Consider the following 13,938-nt stretch of genomic DNA (forward strand, 5'->3'; position numbering starts at 1 on the left):
ATATGAAGAGCCTATTCCAGGTGCCCCAGGTCCCCTGTAACCTTATCCCCTTACAGTTCAGGCTCTGCTAAAGTGGTGTGATCACCAGCAGTCACAACCAGTGGATTCTCAGGGCTGGAACCACTTGGGGTTGGAAATCTCACATGCCGCTGAGTGAGAGAACAGACCCTCAGGAGACAGGCTTCAATGTGACAGCTCATTTTAATAGAGAGAATAAAGGGTATATAAACCTTTAGCGGGGGTGGGGGTGGGGGGTGGGGGGGTGAGTGTATATCATTGGCCGAGGCCAGTGTTCTGGAATTGCCTCATTTGCATGAGGAGGAATTCCAGGTACTGCTGGACATGACCTTATAAGGACAAAGGAAGTTTATCCTGACTACCAGCTGCGTGACTTCCTCCGGTGGGGCAAAGGTGAAGGGCACAGGGCTACATGAGCTGGAACATGCAGGGCGGGGCAGGATGTGAGCGATGCTACTCCTACAGATCTCCAGCCTGCCGACCAGATTTCCGCCGAAGTTCGGACACGTCTCGATCCCACTCGTGCTCCAGGCCTGCTTCCCACGGGTTCCTGGTTCCTCAAACCCATACAATCCATCATTCCAGCCTCCTCCGTGGAAGTCCTTTATCTGTGAGGAAGAGTCAATGATGTGAGTCCTGGTTGCCTGAGCCCTGCTCCCTGCCAGCCCCTGTGCAAAGCCTCCGGTGCCCTCTAAGCTCCTCCTCTGCTTTCCCAGTGGAGCTCAGTATTGCTGTCTGGAACACATTTTCCCAACAGAAAAAAGAAATCGAAAATTGTGTTTTTGCACAAGCCACCTTTTCCACCCACAGTTAAAATCCTCCCACAGAGCAGTAATATCCGAAGCCGTTTGGAAATCAAGCTAGGAACTTGGCCTCCCCGAGACCGTACTGAATTTGCACCATGAGCCAGAAATGGCCTGGCTAGGGACAGTAGAAATGAGAGGGGCATGAGATGGGCATCTGGGGATTGGAGCTGCCCCACCCCCTTCCCCACCCACAAGCAAGTGAGCCTCATATTCCTGATCTTCAAAGAGGAACCCTTCGGGAAACGGGGAGAAATAGAGTTGACATCCCTTAGAACACAGCAGGGGCTGCATCTTGGGCTTACAGCCTGTGTGTCCAGTGGATGTGAGAGCGGGTCCCTAAGCAGAGCTCTGGAAGCTAACCCTAGAAGAAGCGACCCTCCCTGCAAGCCTGCCACCCTGCATTAGATTTGGCTTGCAAAATGTTCCCAAGATGAAAGGAGCTGCCAGGGAACCAGATAATCAAAGCTTCTTTGTGACCTGAAGTTCCTAGCCTATCACTGGCTGGCAAAAAGAAAATGAGAGGTGGAGAGAGAAGAGGAAATTACAAAAGACCACAGAACAGGATGAGACTCGGCAAAAGCAACCCTGCCCACTCTCTGAATAGTATGGAGGGGGGAGTGCAGGGTGAAGGCCTGGTGTTAGCCTGTCCCTCTCTCCTACATAGGGAAGCTGGCACTCAGCAAGGGTAAGGCTAACTCCCAGGTCTGCCCAAGGCCAGGCCTTCTCACACCTTGCCTTTCTTCTGCTGCTCAGGGTCATCCTGATCATGTTTTATCCCTTTCTTCAGGGTCTTTCCTGGCCATATTTTATTCCTTTCTCCATCCCAAACTCTGCTTCCCGTCCACCAAGTCAGGTCAGTATTTTACACAAACATACCTCAACCTGTTCCTGAATGTCCTTTACACAATGTCGCTATAGAATCAAAGGTACACTGGGTAACTGACTGGGCTGCAGCTTCCTCAAGAATGCATCCCCCGAGAGGCTTCCCATGCTCCAGTAGATACCCATGTACAGCCAGTACTAAGTGACTTCAGTAGCTTGAGAGTCTTGGGGAAGGGAGAGGGAGAGAGATGGAGCAAGAGAACTCACAAGAGGAAAATGTGGAGGGATAAAAGAGGAATCCGGTGAGAGAGAATGGGAGATAGAGTTGATCAAAGCACAATTTGTCCACATATGAAATTCTCAAACAATAAAAAATAAGAATAAAAAGAGAAAGAAATGAGAAAGCATCTCCAAGGAGATCCCTCGCCACCATCCACACAGGGCCACAGATGCTCAGTTATCTAATGCGCTGCCAAGTAACTGGGTATCAGGATCCCACTGCACACAGAATATCAAGAGACCACTAGAAGGTGGGCATGTGGCTCAGGTGATGACATTGTGGGTTAGGAAGCTGGTGGGATAAGCTGAAAAGGCATTTACTGAGGTGATGGCTAGCCTGAACTGAAAGCGTTAGGACCAGAGTTCAGAGCCCAGGATCCACATCAGTGCTGGGTGGGCATGGAGACCTGCCTGTAAGTCCAACCTCAGGAGAAGTCAGAGGATCCCTGAGCAATCTGGGGAGTGAGACCAAATGTGCCCAAAATTTCTGTGATTGATTGAGAGACATTGCCTCAGGGCATAAAGTAGAAGGATGATGGAGAATTACCAGCGTCAACCTCAGGCCTCTGTATACTCACATCCATGTACCTACACACATGTGAAGCATGCATATTCACATATGCACACATACATGGAAACGGAAAAATAAATGAATATTTTTGTCCTGTGATGTAAGTGGGAGATCATCCCTCCCAGAAACAGGCCTTTCAGGTATAAGGGTCCTAAATGGAGAGGGTTGCAGGCAGGGCAAGGTCCAGAGGCAGGAGGATGACTGCAGGTTGTATAAGTTATATACTAGCTAGATCCATTCTGTGGAATTTTCTATATGTCCCTTTCCCAGCAATGTTTTGGGGACTTCCCAAGCACCAGCCCAAACCACAAAGAACATAAAGCCATGACTCTCTCAAAAGTCTAAAATGGGACAACTCTGTAACCCACTTCACTAGAATGAGCTGAACAGTGTTCAGAATGTGACTTGGTCCATATCACTGCATAGCTCACAGGGAGGAAGTTACAGTGATTTGAGTGCATTATCTATAGTACTTTTGGCTCTTCAAAGAGGTCAACACAGCCTGAAACAGTGAAAAGGAATGTCAGTTAGTGGTCACAACATAGGATAATTTCATAAAGATGAACCAAAAAACTCCAACCCTCCAAAGGCACATGCATAGGTGCATATACATAGCAATAGTATGAAAAACTGCCAGCAACTGAGGACCTTGGGTGGGTTTCTAGAAAGGACACAGGGATAAACGGAGGGCTCTTAGAGAGACTGTCAACTACAGGGGTGTTTATTTTGCAACTACCATACACACGTGTGTTGAATGTAACATTTTGCTGTTATTGAGCTGTGTTTTTCAAATATAGGATCTTGTCATATAGCCCAGGCTGGCCTAACATTTGCTGTGTAATCTAGGCTAGCCTGGAACTCACAGGTCATTGCAATCTTCCATGGTAGAAATGTGTTCAGAGTGTTGCTAGACAACTGCAAATTAACTCATCCAAGAAACAGCACTACCTACCTTTAGAACGGCCAAACCCTAGAACACTGGTGATACCACGTGCTAGCACGGAGGAGAGACAGTGGGAATGCCAATCATTGCCACTGGGAATGAGAAACGGCACAGCTACTTTGGAAGATGAGCTGGTTATTTACAAAACTGAGTGTTCTCTTGTGATCCCACAGTTGTGCCTCTTGGTTTCTACTCAAATGAGCATTTATGTCCACACAAAGCTGGCACAGTGACATTTATAGCAGCTTTTTTTCATAATCACCAAAACCTTAAAGACAGCAAAATGTCCTTTGGGGGAGAATTAATACAATAGTGGCTTTCCAAGTAATGGGGAAATAAACACTCAGCATAGAAAGGGGTTGGGCTACAAGGCCATGAAAAGGAACAGAAGAAACTCAATACACGTGGCTAAGGGAAAGAAGCCATCCGTCAGAGCTTACATGTTGCACGGTTCCCACTATAGGGTGTCATGCATGGGTTACAGGAAGGCAGAAAGAACTAGGCTGAGCCAGGAGGACTTTCAGAGCAGTGGCACTATTCTGTGTGATACCATGATGGGAGCTGTTATCACACATGCCCCAAACCCTAAGATACACATCACCAAGAGAGACTCCTTATGTAAACCATGGATTTCAGAGACAACAGTATGTCAGAAAGCTTCACTGTAACAAGGCTGGTGTGAGCATCACTGCTGGGATAGATGTAGCTCTGCAGTAAGGGGAAATACCTATCTTTTCTGCTTTTTTTTTTTCAGTGAACATAAAATTGCCCTTAAAGAGAAGTTTTCTGGACTGAGGTAATAATCTAGAGAAACATTATTGCCATAAAGCATGGGGACCTGAGTTCAATCTCCAGAATCAACAAGCCTAGGGGTGTGTCTCTATGCTGATTCTAGATCCTGTCACCTTGACAATCCGTATTAATCATCATAAACAATGACTGTGAGATGAGCTGGAGCACTCCCTATCTACCACGACATCCTCCCCATCTCTGCATCCACCACTGATGTGTCTCTGCTCTGGAGAAGACTCCCAAGACTATGCAGAGATCTGACACCAGATGGGGAAGGTAGAGGGAGATGGCTGAAAATGATCAAAGCTACTCACAGTGTTCCACCAGCATTTGTGAGCTCTCCTGGGACCTGGAATAACCCGGGAAAGAATGCAGAGCTGGCTGGCAACAATTGGAAGAGGATATTATTCTCCTGAAGCCAGGCTCTGGAAGGAACAGGATGGCTTCTCCTCGTTTCTCAGGGGAACACGTTGATCAAGATGTCAATAAGTAGCTAAAACCTCTCCTTCCCTCTAAGCTGGTCATGATGCCCTCTCAGAAGCCCTCTCTGTCTAAAGGTCTCCAAGGCAGCAGCGCCCCCAGTGGTATGTGGTGGTAACTCCAAGGCCTGTTTCATTCTGCAACCCCTGGTACTTGAATGTACAACACAAATCAGAGAAACAGCACGAGTGTGCATGTGCATGTGGAGACCACAGGCTGATACCAAATGTCCTCTTCAATCGTTTTTTGATATATCTGTATATATATATATATATATATATATATATATATATATATATATAGTTTTTAGATATATTTATATCTAAAGAGAGTATATAAATAAGTATGCACATAAATAAAGATGTGTTTTGTATATGCGTATGTGTACATGTGGTATAGGCATGTGAGTGGAGGTTCATGTAGAAGCCAGAAGAGGGCGCCAGATCCTCTGGATCTGGAGTTACAGGCAGTTGCAAGTAGACAAAACATGATTGCTGGGAACTGAACTCTGGCCTCTGAAAGAGCAGCAAGTGCTCTTTACTGCTGAGCCATCTCTCCAGCTCCTTCACCTTATTTTTTGAGACCTAGACCTAGAACTCACCCATTCAGCTATACTGACTGGCCAGTGAACTCCCCAATCCCTGGCTCACAGCCACAACGGCATGCCTGGCTCTTTATGTTGGAGATGGGGTGAAACTCAGGTCTTTGTGCAAGCACTTCACCACTGAGCATCTCCCCAGCCATGTCATCATTCTGTAGACAGTTGCTGTCTCTATTCATTCTTCTAGCTACTCACTGAGTCTTCCCTTCCGTTTGCAAAAGTCTCCTTTTCAATATCATATCCTCTAGAACTCGTGGGCTCTGTCTTCTAACTGAGCAAAAGTTTTCACAGCACAACCATCAGCACTGGAAAGTGGGAACTGTGTGCCACTGACCACATTCACACAGCACAAAGCAGCCATCCCTTCTGCCTTCACCTCTCCAAGGAGACTCAGCCTCCAATGAACTGTCACCCACTCTTTTTTCTTCCCTGTGCCCCTGATATAACCACTAGCCTGCTTATTAGCTCCATGGAGTTCTGCCTCATCTGTATACACCCTGCAAATGGTATCTCACACCATGTGACCTACTGGGCCTGGCCTCTTTTGCTCAGCACATTCTTTTCAAGGTTATGGTGATGTGAATTGAGGCTCCACTCCTCCAGACACATACTATTTGAGCTTGCTTTGCTTTCTATTGCTGTGATGAAACACTGACCAAAACCAACTCAGATGAGGAAAATGTTTATTTGGCTTATAGATTATAGTTGGCTCATCATTGAGGGAAACCAAAACAGGAACTCAGGGCAGGAATCTAGAGGCAGAAATTGAAGCAGAGACGATGAAGGAAACCTGCTTGCTGGCTTGCTCTCCTTGGCTTGCTCAGCCTGCTTTCATGATTGGTAGGTAGCTGACAGACAGACAGACAGATGATACATACATACATATGTACATTCATACATAGATACATTCACACATACTAGATGATAGATAGATGATAGATAAAAATAGATGTATATATAGATTGAGTGTATGAATGTTTTGCTTGCATATAGTATGTGTACTACAAGCACGCAATACCCACAGAGGCCAGAAGAGGGCATCAAATACCCCTAGAACTGGAGTTACCTCCAGGTAGGTGCTGGAAGTGAGGGAAGATACTGCAGGACACCCTGTGCAGCAAAGATGCACTGTCTGTGATCTTTGCATGTTCTGTATCACTCACTCTCAGACTTACATCAAGGTAGGAGTTGCTCTCAAGAAAATAGAAGACAGGCTTTAATGAAGCAATGACCTAAGTGTGTGCACGTGAAAAGATCTCAATAATCAGGTATTGAATAAACGGATGGAGTCCCCAGGTGGCTGAGCGGGAGATTTAAACCCCATGTCTGTGCTTCTGATGGTAAACCTACAGCTTCTCAGTTCTCCACCTGCAATCAGGGGCCAAGGTAACAACCACTGCACATTTAAAGCAGCTGCAGGAAGCAGTGTGCAGAATTACAACCACCTGCCATCAGCAGTCCTGGGGACAAGCTCGTTCTTCGAGAAGACATCGACTCTCTGGGCTTACAGGAAGGGAAAGGACTTTTCAGAAAGGTCACTGCGGATTAACAGAGCTAATACCAATCACCTGGTAACAGTTTCCCGAAAGCTGGTTTTCACTTCACATCTGCCCTTTTGTCTACACCTTCCCTTTGCTACAGCAAAATCTGTCCAGACGTGGGAGCAAGGGCCAGTCCAGCGCCTGAGTGTGTGTCTTAACTCTTGCCTTGCCAAGCCTGAGGAAGCTGCTTGGAAGAAAAGAAGTGCCTGGGTCAGACAAAGAACCTGGTGCTCCAAGACTAGGCCCAGTGCCTGGTCATGTCAGAGCCTGGAGTCCACAGCCCAGCTCTGCTGCTTGCTAGTGGGGACTGAGCAAGACACCACCAGTCTGTGCTTCAGAAGTTTGTGAAGACATAATAACTTGGGGGCAGTGAGATGGCTCCGGGGGTAAAAATGCTTACTGCCAAGCCAGGGGACCTGCCTTCTGTCCCAGAAGCCATGTAAAAACCTGAATGTGGTGACTCCCATCTGGGATCCCAGAACACCCACAGGGAGATGGGAGGCTGAGACAGGAGAGCCAGCTAGAAGCTCCCTAGGCCGGCTAATCCTGGAGCGAGCAACACAGTGGCAGAAACAACGTAGACCTTGCCTCAACACAGTGGAAAAGAGAACTCCAAATGTTATCCTCTGACCTCCACATGCATGCAGTGGCATGCATGCACCTGAGCCTCCACAGAAAACACATGTGCACGTACACACACACACACACACACACACACACACACGAGGAAACTGGGAAGAAAAGGAGAGCATTTGAAGAGATGGCTCTGGAGTTAAGATCATAAATCTTGTGGGCTTCTTAAGTTGGAGTTGGAGGATGTCTTTGAGAGATGAATGATTGCACCTAACTTTCCAGTAAATGCCTCAAGAAACCATAGGGTATGACTAACAGAGGAGCTGTACCATGTGGCAGCCATCAGCCATCAGCCCACATGTGGCCACTGAATCCATGACAGGGGTCTAGTTCATTGATAATAGAACTGAGTTCTTTGTTTCACTACATTTTGATCCTTCAAGCTAAGATACTCAGACCACCTATGGCTTGCAGCTACCTTACTGGATTGCACTTTTCTGAGGATGCCACTTCCTCCTCATGAATGGCTCCAAGTCAGGAGCAAGTATGCTCACATCATGGGAAGAGAGGCATCTTGTATGAGATGCAGTCAGGGAAGCGGGCCTTTGGAGAAGGTACTAAGCCTTGGTGTGCTTTCAGATATTAGAGTACAGATGTTAGCATGAATTTATATGCCTGATATGTTTATCCCAAGTAGTAAATTCATTTGTAGACATGAAGCTCATTGAACTGAATAGTACCTGGCACCTGGTAAACTTCACCCAGGACTCGTCTTTCTCAGCTTGGTTGAAACTCTACTCTTTACAAGGGTAGTAACACACATCTTTAGTCCCAGCACTTGGGAGGCATAGGCAGGCAGAGCTACATGAGTTTGAGGCCAGCCTATTCTTCAAAGCAAGTTCCAGAACCAGCGGGGCTACACAGAGAAACGCAAAAACAAAAGAGGAGGCGGAGGAAGAGGAGAAGGAAGAAGAGAAGGAAGAGGAGAGAGAGAGAGAGAGAGAGAGAGAGAGAGAGAGAGAGAGAGAGAGAGAGAGATTCTACTCTTATGACCATAGTTGCCTTCTGTATTCTTCCACGGGGATGAGTGTGCTGTCAGTGTTACCCTTCCTGGCACTGCTGATGAAGCATGGAGCTGTCCACAGAGTGGGCATGCAATAAGGAATCAATTACTGGATAAATGGTGCTAACCAACCACAGAGCTGCTTGGTCAGTAAAATGGGTTTCCAGGGCCAAGAAGAGCTAGTCAAACTCCTCATATGAAGATGACTGAATGAGTGTGCAGAGGCTGTGACTGAAAGCAATAGAAAGCCTTTAGCTGTGTCTTAGACACATGGACATTTATTGTCACCTTGCTTAAAGGCCCAGGGATGAGAGGCACAGCTGTACAGAGTCAAGACTGAGTAAAGTCCTCAGGAACCTTCCAGCTGACCTGCTATGACACCCTTCAGGTAGGGCCTCTAAGTCACATGAGAATAGACACACAAAAAAATGTGGAAGGAATTGTTTAAAAGTGAAACCTTAAACCCAAACGTGGTGGCACACACCCATACTCTTAGCATTTGGGAGGTAGAGGCAGAAGGATCAGGAGTTCAAGGTAATCCTTAGCTACATAGCAAGTTCAAAAACAACCTAAGCTATGCAAGATCCTGTTTTTAAAAAAAATAAAATAAAAAATAAAAACAAAACCTCACAGGGGCTGGTAGCACACAGTTTTAATCCCTGCAACTGGGAGACAGAAGAGAGGCCATCTTGGTATACACGTTGAGTTCGAGAATAGTGAGGATTGCATGACCCTATCTAAACAAACAACCTTAGAAAGAAAGAAAGAAAGAGAGAGAGAGAGAGAGAGAGAGAGAGAGAGAGAGAGAGAGAGAGAGAGAAAGAAAGAAGGAAGGAAGGAAAGGGGGGGAAGAATAGCTCATCTGAGCTTCTAATCGCAGCTACTTGAGAGGCTGTGGTAGAACCACAAGCTGAAAGACCTTGTCTGGAAATAAAGTGGAAGAGAGCTGGGGCATAGTAGTAAAGCATTTGCCTGGCATGCATGAGACTGGTCCAAACCCCATTACCAGAAGAAAGGACAGAGGGAGGGAGGAAAGCAAAAAATAAGCCAGCTCCTCCCTCCTAGCCTCTTTCGTCTCCCCAGCTCTCGGTGATGTGGAGGGAAGACAGAGCCCCACGTATGCCAGGCAAGTGCTCTTCACTAAGCTGTAATCTCAGCCATCCCTCTTATGGGATAGTTCCCGAGAACACATTCTCTCACTTCCCAGTATCCCCATTAGCTGTAGTCCATGTTAGCTGCATGGGAGGCAGGGAAGTGTAGTTTTAAAGTCTGGGGAGGTCTGACACAGTTATGGAAGAAAAAGGAAATGGATGCTGTCCGTGTCTTATGAAGGAAGCATAAGGGAGTGGAGCTGGAATGGTCAACAGGGCAGGGGTTCTAAACATGACTCTGAAAAGGATAGGAAGCTGAAAAGGTATTAAACACCTCAAGAACACACTGACAAGCTCCCCAGACCACCAAATTTTCTCTGCTCAACTTCTTAACACATATGGACAGCCCAGAGATAACCATCAAAGCTAAGTCTGCTCTCCACACTTTCTGCACATCTGTGAATTTGCTTGCCTTCCTTCCTTCCTTCCTTCTTTCCTTCCTTCCTTCCTTCCTTCCTTCCTTCCTTCCTTCCTTCCATAAATCTTTGCGGAGGACCCAGGCATCAACCCAGGTACTGCAGATGGAACAGTAAATGATGGCCAAGACCCCTGTCTTGCTGGACCCTACATTCTGATAGATCAGACAGACCATAAGCACATAAGCAGGGGTCTTAGTTCGGGTTTTATTGCTGTGAAGAGACACCATGACCACAGTAACTCTTCTGTGGTTTCATTTAATAGGGGTTGGCTTACAGATCAGAGGTTTAGTCATAGCAAAAGCATGGCGGCATGCAAGGAGACCTGGTGCTTGGTGCTAAAGGCTATCTGAGAGAGCTACAACCAGATTGAAGGCAGCAGGAAAAAGAGAGAGGACACTGGGCCTGGCTTGAGCTTTTGAAACCTCAAAGCCTTGAACACATTTCCTCCAACAAGGCCACACCTACTTCACCTGAGCCATACTTCCTAATAGTGCCACTCCCTATGGGCCCATGGGAGCTGTTTTCATTCAAACCGCCACAACAGGTAAAATACTTGTTCTGCCAGGGTAGATTTGCTACAGAAAGTAAGAGAGGAGAGGGGTGGGAAGTGAACGCCTAGGTAGGCGTGTAGCTCTAAGTAGGGTGGTCAGAGAAGGTCTCAGTGCTAAAGCAAGGCCCGGAGAAGGTGAAGGTCAGGGGTGCAGGTCCTCAGCCAATGCAGAGGAATCAGAGGGGACCATGGCCAGGATAGGAGAGGCAGCAAGTGCAGAGTGGATGAGAGGAGGAGGAGGCGATTGCTGTTGACTCACTTCTGTTCTGAAAAGACAAGTCTTAGTTTAAATGGGTAGGCGGAGAGCAAGAGGGTGCTCCTGTGTGCACATAGCTCATGTGTGCGCACACACGTGCTCAGACAGGGGTGTGCGTTTTACATGCGGTCTTGTATGAATATGTATGTCTGTGTGTTCATTGACCTATGGTCTACGGGTGGGTGCAGCTCCCCCTCTCAGTGTGTGTGTGTGTGTGTGTGTGTGTGTGTGTGTGTGTATGTGTGTGTGTATGTGTGTGTGTGTGTGTGTTGTTGTTGTTGTTGTTGTTGTTGTTGTTGTTGTTGTTGCAAACTAAATTCTCAAAGGCCCCCCCAGGTCCCCATTACACACAGAGTAACAACCCAGAGAGTTCTCACAACAGACCAACAGACCAAAGCTCTGACCCTGGCTACCTTTGTATCTGCACAAATCTCCTCGTCAGGCTCACTCCATTCCAGCCAGGCTGACTTTTATGCCCACACAGATACATTTAGCACAGTCCGGCTCCAGGCCCTTTGCTCAGGTTTTTTTTCCTTCTATATACAATGTTTTTCACCACAGCAAGCATCTGGCAGGCTGAGTCAGAAAGATCATGACTTTGAGGCCTGCCTGGGCTACATGATGAGTTCCAGGAAAAGCCTGGCCTATACAGGGAGACTCTGTCTCAACAACAATTAGAATTATCTCTGCTAAGCACTTTGCCCATCTCTCTCCTTCCTTGCTTCCTTCAGCCTCTGGCCCTCCTGACATACAACCAGGCCTTCCCAGGCCACCTGACCATTCTCCATTCCCCAAATGTCTATCCAGCACTGTGTAATTTTAAATGCATATCTGCTTACCCTCTGGCCCTTCCCCAACTGACCAGAAGTATTGTGAGAGCAGAGACTTGTCTGTTGTAGCCTCTTCCCTCATGCCCCACACCTAGGAGACACTCTGGCACCCGTCTTGTCTTTGATAGATATTTGCTTAGAATAAATTTCTCCCGTGGTCACACTAGTGTGCTTCTATCCTGGCAGAATATGCACACGTGCCAGCCTGACTCTCTACATCCATGTGTGTCGGTGTGGTGTGGTATCTGCTCAGGGTTGTATAGACATCAGGAAAATAGCAACGGAAAGCAGTGGCTTCTGCAAAGTCGGTCGAGACAGTTTGGGATAACCCAGAAACTTGATGCTTCATTTACCAGGAAGATGTGGCCTTGACGATCACTTCATTCTGTGCCAGCACTGCTCTGCTTCTAGGGAAGAGAAATGAGAACTCACCGGCCTGGAGTGTCCATGGGCTCTCTGACCCATCTTCTTCTGTAATTGTCCACATTTCATCTTTGAGTCCTGATGTTCAGAAGCACTAATAATCTGCTCCGGGGGAAAAAAAAAAAAAAAAACCACTCAGTCCCTGGAAGACAAATGGAGGCCATAAGATTCACATTTGCCTCAGCTACAGTTTAGATCAAAGTGTCCCTTGAAATGAGCATGTATTCAAAGCCTGGCCCCCCTATGCAAGTGGTGTTCAGAGGTGGGGATTTCAGTGTGTTAGCCCCCAGCTTGGAATCCTAGCGGTCAGATGCCTTCGTGATTGGATTCATCCACTGATAGATTTATAATCCAATTGTTGGAACCTTATGGAGGTGGAGCCTAGCTGAGACAATACTCCACTGAGTCTTTGGGGTCTAGCTCTTGGCCTGTCCTTACCTTCCTTTATTACCTATGTGTGCCTCACACTGGTCCAAAGCAATGGAGCTAGCAGTGCCGGACCTCTGAAACCGTGAGTCAAAACAAGTAATTCTTCCATTAAGTTGTTTTTCTTGAGTATTTATCACAAAATAAATTTATCAAAAATAAATGACTACATACAGCCTTCAACCTTAGGCACATACTACCATTCTCAGCATTCTGAACAGGACAAGGTTTACCTAAGGCATAAAACTTGTCTCCTGTCTCATTTCATGCTAGACTCCAATCTAGAAAGATCTGGAATCACCCCGTTACTGGAGACTTGCTGACTAGGCCCACTGGTATCTGCCAACTGCTTATAAGGATATGAACGCAGGACATGCATAACAGTGAGAAGAAACAGGGAGCACGCTGGCTAACACACGGGCTCTGGATCCCTCACCCTCCAATTTGAATCCTTACCACTTAGTGGCTGAGTGACCCTCAAGCCTGCCTGCTGGCCAGAATGAGGATACTCTAAACTTAACACACTTGTGCCCCTCCCCTTGGCTATCAGATTATTGAAACAGTCAACCACAAAATTTTGAATTTCCCCAACAATCTCAAGCTGGGAGGAGGTAAAGACTGAGGCCAGGGACCGAACAGAGGGGTCACTGTCTTCCAGAAAGAGATTTACAACTTTTCTTTTTTTTTTTTTTTTTTTTTTTTTTTTTTTTTTTTTTTGAGGCAGGGTTTTTCCTGTCCTGGAACTCACTCGGTAGACCAGGCTGGCCTGAAACTCAGAAATCCGCCTGCCTCTGCCTCCCAAGCGCAGGCATTAAAGGCGTGCGCCACCACCGCCCGGCGATTTACAACTTACAGGCCTTACAGGAGAGACTAGAGCCAAAAGAAAGAGAGATGGGGAGGGGGGAGGGGGAGGGATGGAAGGAAGGAAGGAAAACAGAGCAATGATAGGCAGGACCACACCTTGACCAGGACAGCTTAGCTATGCATAACTATAGCTCTCTGCTTAAACATGAATGTCCTATCAGCGCCCGGAAGATGTACTTGGATGGGTCGTTGTATGTTTTTGCTTTCTGCTTCTGCCTATTGTTGCCTAGTCATACTTAGGAACAGTGATCAAACATGGCTTATTGGGACTCTGACCTTTAATGACTGCTAACAACCCTTAAAGCAAATTATTTAACTTTATTTTTTTTTCTGTGCTAGGCTCTCTACAACCGCTGAGATCCTTAGCCGTATTTATATTATTTACAAGAGAGATTCCAGACAACGAAGCCCAGAGGCGTTTCCACTCTGGCCGGCTATATATGAGTAATCCATGGAGGTGACAGCTGTGTCGCCTGCTGCCGCCACCGGGCCAAGCGAGAGCATCAGGCGTTGGCTAACGGACGCAGTGT

At 46.9% G+C, this 13,938-nt stretch overlaps 1 long non-coding RNA gene across 1 annotated transcript; it reads right to left on the bottom strand.

The window, feature by feature from the left end:
• Positions 1–262: 262 nt before the first annotated feature.
• Positions 263–13,923, bottom strand: LOC143442882 (uncharacterized). Its single transcript, XR_013111463.1, has 3 exons — positions 13,794–13,923; positions 12,128–12,220; positions 263–626 (listed from the first exon to the last, which is right to left on the bottom strand). It is a non-coding gene; the product is annotated as an uncharacterized LOC143442882 (long non-coding RNA).
• Positions 13,924–13,938: the final 15 nt, after the last annotated feature.

This window comes from Arvicanthis niloticus, chromosome 6 (assembly GCF_011762505.2).
Source record: "Arvicanthis niloticus isolate mArvNil1 chromosome 6, mArvNil1.pat.X, whole genome shotgun sequence".
Lineage (NCBI taxonomy): Eukaryota > Metazoa > Chordata > Mammalia > Rodentia > Muridae > Arvicanthis > Arvicanthis niloticus.